This window comes from Schistocerca americana, chromosome 1 (genome assembly GCF_021461395.2).
Source record: "Schistocerca americana isolate TAMUIC-IGC-003095 chromosome 1, iqSchAmer2.1, whole genome shotgun sequence".
Taxonomy (NCBI): Eukaryota; Metazoa; Arthropoda; class Insecta; order Orthoptera; family Acrididae; genus Schistocerca; species Schistocerca americana.
In genome coordinates this window covers 596,937,596-596,947,875 of record NC_060119.1, presented here as the reverse complement: position 1 = coordinate 596,947,875, position 10,280 = coordinate 596,937,596, and positions in this window count along the sequence as shown.

Below are 10,280 nucleotides of genomic sequence, written 5' to 3'. Positions count from 1 at the left end.
CATGCATTGACAGTGTGCTGACGCATGTTGTCAGGCGTTGTCGGTGGATCACGATAGCAAATATCCTTCATATTTCCCCACAGAAAGAAATCCGGGGACGTCAGATCCGGTGAACGTGCGGGCCGTGGTATGGTGCTTCGACGACCAATCCACCTGACATGAAATATGCTATTCAATACCACTTCAACCGCACGCGAGCTATGTGCCGGACATCCATCATGTTGTAAGTACGTCACCATTCTGTCATGCAGTGAAACATCTTGTAGTAACATCGGTAGAACATTATGTAGGATATCAGCACACTTTGCACCATTTAGATTGCCATCGATAAAATGGTGGCCAATGATCCTTCCTCCCATAATGCCGAACCATACATTAACCCGCCAACGTCGTTGGTGTTCCACTTGTCGCAGCCATCGTGGATCTTCCGTTGCTCAATAGTGGATATTATGCCGGTTTATGTTACCGCTGTTGGCGAATGACGCTTCGTCGCTAAATAGAACGCGTGCAAAAAATCTGTCATCGTCCCGTAATTTCTCTTGTGCCCAGTGGCAGAACTGTACACGACGTTCAAAGTCGTCGCCATGCAATTCCTGGTGCATAGAAATATGGTACGGGTGCAATCGATGTTGATGTAGCATTCTCAACACCGACGTTCTTGAGATTCCCGATCCTCGCGCAATTTGTCTGCTACTGATGTGTGGATTAGCCGCGACAGCAGGTAAAACACCTACTTGGGCATCATCATTTGTTGCAGGGGTCGTGATTGACGTTTCACATGTGGCTGAACACTTCCTGTTTCCTTAAATAACGCAACTATCCGGCGAACGGTCGTTCAGGATACCGAGCAGCATACATAGCACACGCCCATTGGGCGTTTTAATCACAATAGCCATACATCAACACGATATCGACCTTTTCCTCAATTGGTAAATGGAGCATTTTAACATGGGTAATGTATTACGATGCAAATATCGTCCGCACTGGGGGAATTTTACGTGATACCACGTACTTATATGTTTGTGACTATTACAGCGCCATCTATCACAAAGCGAAAAAAGTGGTCCAACTAAAATATTCATATTTCTTTACGTACTACACGAATATGTAATAAAAATGGGGGTTCCTATTTAAAAAACGCAGTTGATATCCGTTTGACCTATGACAGCGCCATCTAGCCGGCCAGCCATAGCGCCATCTGGTTTCCCCCTTCAAGCTAGACAAGTTTCGTTCTTTGTAGTTTTTTCGTGAGATATTTGGCCCAGTGACTATCAATGGACCACCCTGTATAGGGCAGGTCACTTAAACGGTTTAGTGCAAACATCTCTAGAACAGCAATAGATATTAAAAAAAAGACTTTCATGGGTGTGTGAGGGAGCTCATGAAAGTAAATGCTATGAGACAGTCTAGAACGTAAATAAATATTATTTTGAATGCAATCTTATGTTTTTTTAAATGGATTTTTTTAAAATCACCAAACTAATTTTGTTGATTGCTTCACAATATGTCAGTTACATCCCGAGAATTGCAAAGCGAAGTTGAAGCTTGAAATTAACGGAACACATCGTAACTGTATGTCCTAAGATGCACGCATGAACCCACGTTGCTCATCATCATGATGTGATTGACGTACTTCGATGCAGCAATCGCTATACATATTGCTATTTACACTGTTATTGATTGGACTGGAAAAAATACTGATGTCCACTCACATGCAATGAGAAATAAGGAAGGATTTGTCAGTTGTGCTTTATTGATCTTTACTGCACTACTAGAAAGGACATGACACCAACGAAAACCGGAAAATCACTGGTGGAGGTAGACACAATTAATGGCTGATCAAGGATCTAAGAGAAGAGTAAATGGTATATATATATATATATATATATATATATATATATATATATATATATATGTGTGTGTGTGTGTGTGTGTGTGTGTGTGTGTGTGTGTGTGTGCACGCGCATGTGTGTGTGTGTGTGTGTGTGTGTGTGTGTGTGTGTGTGTGTGTGTGTGCATAGTGTGTTCTTTCAGACATGTTCAAAAGAACAGACACCCTGTTTGATCCAGTGGCCATATGACCAAATGTTTAAAGGAGGGAGGAGGAGGATATTGGTGTTTAACGTCCCGTCGACAACGAGGTCATTAGAGACGGAGCACAAGCTCGGATTAGGGAAGGATGGGGAAGGAAGGCGGCCGTGCCCTTTCAAATGGAACCATCCCGGCATTTGCCTGGAGTGATCTAGGGAAATCACGGAAAACCTAAATCAGGATGGCCGGACGCGGGATTTAACCGTCGTCCTCCCGAATGCGAGTCCAGTGTGCTAACCACTGCGCCACCTCGCTTGGTAAATGCTTAAAGGAGGCGAACATTTCGTCCTATGGCCACTGCATTAAACAAGGTGTCTGTTCTTTCAAACATGTCCAAGAGAACACATTGCCATTGTGTTTGCATTACAAGTATTTGTGCAAACCTTTTGTGGTGCATTCCAAGAACATAGTGTTATCAAGTACTGTCAATTTGCTTTTTATGACAATGAGCATTATGGGAAAACCGAGTGGCTACCTCTTCAACCACCATTTCTAAACTAAGAGCTTTCTTGTCATGTCTAACTGCATGCAAAAGTTGAGCTAAAAAGTCGTACATGGGAAACCACATGTGACTGTAATTAATTTTGAAAATTACTTTTATCTCATTACTTTTAAGGTTTAATAATTTCTGTTGAAGCACCATCATCTCTAGTCACCTTTCCTTTCATTATACCTTGAACAATTTTACATATCTCATCTGACATAATTTCCAGCACACGTTTCTTTACATTATTAACAATATGGTTTACGTATAATCTTCTCAACTATACAAATATTGAATGAAATTTTCGAATGTCATTATCACTTTCCCTCTGTTGTTAGTTACTTTTTCGTCTACCATCTTAAATGATGATATGTATTGCCTTCCCAACCTAATATTCTGTTTTTCTTTATCTTCACAATTTAGATGTTTAAATTTGTTTGCCATAACAAAAAGCCCATTGTAGCTTCTCACATCCTCTTACTGATATTCCTGAATGGTCTTGTTTAATTCAGTGTACTCTGTCATATGCCTGTTATAGTTTTCTTCTGAATCTCGCTTTCTCTTTAACAGATGCTTAGTTACGTTTTAATTTTTCTTCATTTATTTATACCTATGACATCTTTGAGGTCTTTAATATAAATGCTGCTTTTTTCTATGTGCATAAAATTTCATTTTCCCCAAGCTTAATTTCATCTGTTATCACTTTGTATTCATAAATAAACTTTCATAAACGTCATCTGACTTTCTATATAATGAGTCTGTTTCCTTCTGCATTTCCATTATCTTTACTCAGCTTCTTTTGAGTCTACGGTCATTTGAAATTCTCAACTGCTCTAGAACGACCACATGCTATGCAATTTCAGTGATATTTCACAAAATATTAGAGTTTTCATTTTTAATTCCCATCCTTATTAAGTCAAGTTTCTACTGATTTTCATCTGGAAGAACGTCTTAAAGACAAACATAATATGCAATCCTCTGAAGATTCTAGTAGCTCTACTGCATGACCTCTTATTTCTGATGTCATATGTGGTGAATACAGGATTGGTCAGGTGAATACAGGGTTATAAATACAAAATGAAATAGGGATAGGGCAGGAGTAGGCCTAATAATGAATAAAATACTTGGAGCATGGGTAAGACACTACAAACAGCATAGTGAACGCATTATTGCAGTCAAGGCAGACACGAAGCGCATGCCTACCACAGTATTTCAAGTTTATATGCCAACTAGCTCTGTATATGCTGAAGAGATTGGAGAAATGTATGACGAGATAAAAGAAATAATTCAGATAATGAGAGGAGACGAAAATTTAATAGTCATGGGTGACTGGAATTCGATAGTAGGAAAAGGAAGAGAAGGAAAAGTAGTAGGTGAATATGGAATGGAGGTAAGGAATGAAAGAGAATTTTGCACAGAGCACAACTTAATCATCGCTAGGACTTGGGTTAGGAACTATGAAAGAACACTGTATACATGGAAGAGGCCTGGAGACACTGGAAGGTTTCAGATATATTATATAATGGTAAGGCAGAGATTTAGGAACCAGGTTTTAAGGGTATACAGAACGCCCTATGCTTACAATGTTAAATTGAGCTAAAAGTTAGGGACATTTTCTCATTTGTTATTTGGACGATACTCTTGATTTTTTCACAGAACGCAGAGATATGTTCTGCTTTTATGCTGAATTATTAATTTTGAAAAAATAACGTATAGTTTTTCAGATATTTAATTTTTTGTAAATGTTAAAAAAAAGATATACGTTTTAACAAGTATTTTAAAATTTACATCCATTAATACAAAATAATTCCACATATCTTGTAATTCAGATATATTAGAAGGTCTTAAGGAACAACTACAGAAAATATCATCTTTCTACTATAAATAGGCCCTGAGAAAATGTACCTTATACACAAAAAAACTAAAGTTATGGGAAATTAGCATCAAAGTTTTTACTTCAGTACAAGCATGCTCCATAGCTTGTATCATCAGAATCGTCCAACAGCTTCCTCTTGATGGCTCTGCTATGCTGTCCAGCCATCTTTGAATACACTTTTATGGCATTATCTGAAGACCTGAGCCGTTCCTTGTCCAAACAAAGCATAGCTGCGGCAGTTCGTAGTCCTACACAGAGCCCCAACTTCTGCAGAACTTTGCACTTTGTTATATTGCCCTGATTGAATGATGAAACAGCATCATAAACGCCAAAGTGAAGTGTGTTTATACCCACAAACACAGTTTTAGGTAGTCTATTCCATATCACATGGTTCACACACTCATTTGGATTTTGAGTCCGCCATGAAGACATTTCTTTAGTAGACTAATATCTGCGAGGTCTCGGGCTATTGGTTTTATTTCATCCATTATGGCAGGTGGCAGGTGATGAGAGTGATTGTATTGTTTCTTAGTTACCTTGCCTCTGTTGTAGTTGCACCAACTATCGTCTCCTTTTGGACATAGCCCATGTTCGGGATTCTCATTGTTTGAAGCTGTATGAAGAAACAGAGCCCAGACTGCTCGTCTCATTAATTCTGCATCTGCTGTATTCTATCTTATTGCTAGACCATAGCACTTCTGAATATGGTCTATTGTAGCATCTGTCAGTCTATTTTTCCCATCTAAAGTTTTTCCATCGCTCAATTTCTTGCCTTTCATGCTAGCCTTGAGCCGTCAAAGTCTTGATCCCATCCTTTTCTGAACATGGCCAACACACTCCAGTTTGGAAATTTTCACATCGTTAACATAGGGTCTCAGTTCCTCAATTTCTTTGAAAGCCTTTGAGTCACCATCTCCAAGATAATTTATGTATTTAACGTTGTACCATTTTACTGAGCGTTGATAAATACTTCTTAGACCAGCAACTTCCATACCACCACTTGACCCATAGTAATTTGCCATGCACTCCTCTTCATGTTTATTTTTCATTTTCTCCTTGCATCTGCAATGCTTGGAAAGTATTGCCACATCAACTACCTTACCAGTGTCCACACTTGTAGCTGTTACTACACCATTCAGAGATGTGTGGCCTCTCTTCTGCCAGCTTCCATCAAAAGCTATGGACAAGTCTCTGCTATTATTATTTTCAATAACTGCTTCCTCAACAGCATCTTTCATGTTTTCCTGTGCCACATCTTCTACAGCAGAGCCTATTGCAATTATGTGTTTGTTAAATTTTGAAGGTGGAGGAGGGAGGTTCATCACACCACACAACATGGCACCTGCAGCCCTGCCCTTTCCTATACACCGTAATCCATAAACCAGTCTAATGTTTATATCGTATAGTTTACCTTTATCTGCAGTAACATGTGAGGAATTGAAGAAAGTAACACTGTGTTTGCAATAACTGCACATCAACTCTAATTCACAAGCAAGTCCTACATGTAAGTTTGTTTTCAATGAAACACCACATTTTCCACATTGTTTGCAGCACACATTGTTCTCCAAAACGTCTGATAGTAAAGAGACGTTAATTACCTCATATTTTGTAGTCAGAGCATTTAGTTTCTTGTATTCTTCTTCAATTCCAGCTAGTTTTCTTCTTGAAGCACTTTCCGGTGTAGTGGCAGCAGCATTACTCAATGTATCACTACCAGTGTTGAGGTTAGTCGCTACTGGGACATCAGATACTGATGAAGATGAATCAGACGAATTTTTAGTACATTTTACTTTCTTGCGCCAACGTACACGCTTTCTAAATACCTTCAGACTAGGTCTTGGGATGTTGAAGGAAAGAAAACTGAATGACTTCTCCACGTACGACTTTCACAACAATGACGTGGATGTACTTACAAAGGAAACAATACAAATGGTGCAGAATCAATTGTCAACTGTCTAGCAGTGTAGCCAACAGAAAAGCTAACTCTCTTGTGGTCAGTTATATCTCTGGCACGGATGTCTATATCAGGTATATTTAGCGTCTCATATACAAGGTGCAGAACATCGTGTGTCGAAATTATTTTAAAAAATTATTTAAAATAGTTCTATTTACGTCATCCAAATATTTTATACATGATATTAAACGGGAGTGTCTAAATTTTTCGAAAATGCATTTACCCAAAAAACGATTTTTTCATCGAAAAACTCATTCCGTATACTGTTAAATTGTATGTGATTTCCAGGAGCGGATGTGGTCTCTGACCACAATCTATTGGTTATGAACTGCAGACTAAAACTGAAGAAACTGCAAAAAGGTGAGAATTTAAGAAGATGAGACCTGGATAAACTGAAAGAACCAGAAGTTGTAGAGAGTTTCAGAGAGAGCATCAGGGAACTATTGACAAGAATGGGGCAAAGAAATACAGTAGAAGAAGAATGGGTAGCTTTGAGAGATGAAATAGTGAATGCAGTGGAGGATCAAGTAAGTAAAAGGACGAGGGCTAGTAGAAATCCTTGGGTAACAGAAGAAATATTGAATTTAATTGATGAAAGGAGAAAATATAAAAATGCCTTAAATGAAGTGAGCGAAAAGGAACACAGACGTCTAAAAAATGAGATCAGCAGGAAGTGCAAAACGACTAAGCAGGGATGGCTAGAGGACAAACATAAGGATGTAGAGTCATATATTACTAGGAGTAAGATAGATACCGCCTACAAGAAAATTAAAGAGACCTCTGGAGAAAAGAGAACCACTTGTATAAATATCAAGAGCTCAGATGGGTAACCAGGTCTAAGCAAAGAAGGGAAAGCAGGAAGGTTGAAGGAGTATATAAAGCGTCTATACAAGGGCGATGTACTGGAGGACAATATTATGGAAATGGGAGAGGATGTAGACGAAGATGAAATGGGAGATACGATACTGCTGGAAGAGTTTGACAGAGCAATGAAAGACCTATGTCGAAACATGGCCCCAAGAGTAGACAACATTCCATTAGAGCTACTGATAGCCTTGGGAGAGCCAGCCATGACAGAACTTTACCATCTGGTGAGTAAGATGTATGAGACAGGCGAAATACCGTCAGACTTCACGAAGAATACAGTAATTCCAATCCCAAAGAAAGCAGGTGTTGACAGGTGTGAAAAGTACCAAAGTACCAGTTTAATAAGTCACGGCTGCACATTACTAACATGAATTCTTTACAGACAAATGGAAAAACTGATAGAAGCTGATCTTGGGGAAGATCAGTTTGGATTCCGTATAAATGGTGGATCACATGAGGCAATACTGACCCTAAAACTTTTCATAGAAGACAGCTTAAGGAAAGACAAACCTACGTTTCTAGCATTTGTAGACTTAGAGAAACCTTTTGACAATGTTGGTTGGAATATTCTCTTTCAAATTTTGAAGGTGGCAGAAGTAAAATACAGGGAACGAAAGGCAATTTACAATTTGTACAGAAACCAGATGGCAGTTATAGTAGTAGAGTGGCATGAAAGGGAAGCAGTGGTGGGGAAGGGAGTGAGACAGGGTTGTAGCCTATCCCCGATGTTATTGAGCAAGCAGTGAAGGAAACTAAAGAAAAATTTGAAGTAGGAATTAAAAAGAGAAGAAATAAAATAATTGAAGGTTGCTGATGACATTGTAATTCTGTCAGAGACAGCAAAGGACCTGGAAGAGCAGTTGAATGGAACGTCTTGAAAAGAGGATATAAGATGAATATCAACAAATGCAAAACGAGGATAATGGAATGTTGTCGAATTAAATCAGGTGATGCCAAGGGAATTTGATTAAGAAATGAGACACTTACAGTAGTAGATGAGTTTTGCTATTTGAGGAGCAAAATAACTGATGATGGTCGAATGGTTCAAAATGGCTCTGAGCACTATGGGACTTAACATCTATGGTCATCAGTCCCCTAGAACTTAGAACTACTTAAACCTAACTAACCTAAGGACATCACACAACACCCAGCCATCACGAGGCAGAGAAAATCCCTGACCCCGCCGGGAATCGAACCCGGGAACCCGGGCGTGGGAAGCGAGAACGCTACCGCACGACCACGAGATGCGGGCATGATGGTCGAAGTAGAGAGGATATAAAACGTATACTGGCAATGGCAAGGAAAGCGTTTCTGAAAAAAAAGAGAAATTGGTTAATATCGAGTATAGATTTAAGTGTCAGGAAGTCATTTCTGAAAGTATTTGTATGGAGTGTAGCCATGTATGGAAGTGAAACATGGACGATAAATAGTTTGCACAAGAAGAGAATAGAAGCTTTTGAAATATGGTGCTTCAGACGAATGCTGAAGATTAGATGGGTAGATCACGTAACTAATGAGGAAGTATTGAATAGGATTGGGGAGAAGTGAAGTTTGTGGCACAACTTGACTAGAAGAAGGAATCGGTTGGTAGAAGATGTTCTGAGGCATCAAGGGCTCACCAATTTAGTATTGGAAGGCAGTGTGGAGGGTAAAAATCTTAGAGGGAGACCAAGAGATGAATACACTACAGATTCAGAAGGATGAAGGTTGCGGTAGGTACTGGGAGATGAAGAAGCTTGCACAGGATAGAGTAGCATGGAGAGCTGCATCAGGCCAGTCTCGGGACTGAGGACCACAACAACAACAGTAGAAGATAATGGTGCAGTGAGTGGTATAGTTGAGGAGAGAGATAGACTCTGGGGAGAGGTTCGGGGATGTGTCAAAGAACCCTGCTGGAATTCTGAAATGGGTTCACTGTGGCAGGGTTTATAGGTGGATGAATCTGTCAGCTGGCAGACACCTTCTGCCAGGTAATCCTTGCAGTTTAAAATAACTGTGGTGGAGCCTTTGTCAGGAGGTGGGATTATGAAGTTGGGATCAGTTTTTAAATGGTGGATTGTGGTTCTTTCTGTGGATGTAAGATTAGTCTGCTTGTTGAGGGACTTCTGAAGAAGAGAAATTTGTTAACATTGAGTATAACTTTAAGTGTCAGGAAGTTTTTTCTGAAAAGGATTTGTATGGAGTGTAGCCATGTATGGAAGTGAAACTTGGGCGATAAATAGTTTAGGCAAGAAGGGAATAGAGGCTTTCGAAATGTGGTGCTACAGTAGAATGCTGAAGTTTGGATGGGTAGATCATGTAACTAATGAGGAGATAGTGAATAGAATTCGCGAGAAGAGGAATTTGTGGCACAACTTGACTAGAAGAAGAGACTGGTTGGTAGGACATGCTCTGAGGCATCATGGGATCACTAGTTTAGTATTGGAGGCAGTGTGAAGGGAAAAAATTGTAGATGGAGACCAATCTATGAATATACTAAGCAGATTCAGAAAGATGTAGGTTGCAGTTGATACTTGGAGATGAGGAAGATTGCACAGCATAGAGTAGGATGGAGAGCTGCATCAAACCAGTCTCTGGAATGAAGACCGCAACAACATGTGGTGCCAAGTGTTCTACATTTTTACAACTATACTGACAGTTTTCCAACAGTAATGCAAATATTGAAATATGTGAATTATTGATCGAACATATCAGATCCATACCGTAGCATTTCAATAGACTTTAGCTATGCACAGGTAAGTCATCCACGCCGGCCGTTGTGACCGAGTGGTTCTAGGCGCTGCAATCCGGAACCGCGCTGCTGCTACGGTCGCAGGTTCGAATCCTGCCTCGGGCATGGATGTGTGTGATGTCCTTAATTTAGTTAAGTTTAATTAGTTTTAAGTCTAGGGGACTCATGACCTCAGATGTTAAGTCCCATAGTGCTTAGAGCCATTTGAACCATTTAAGTCAGCCACGTTCTCGGACGAATTCGATTTGCAGTGGGTAATGAACTTCGCAGATATTTA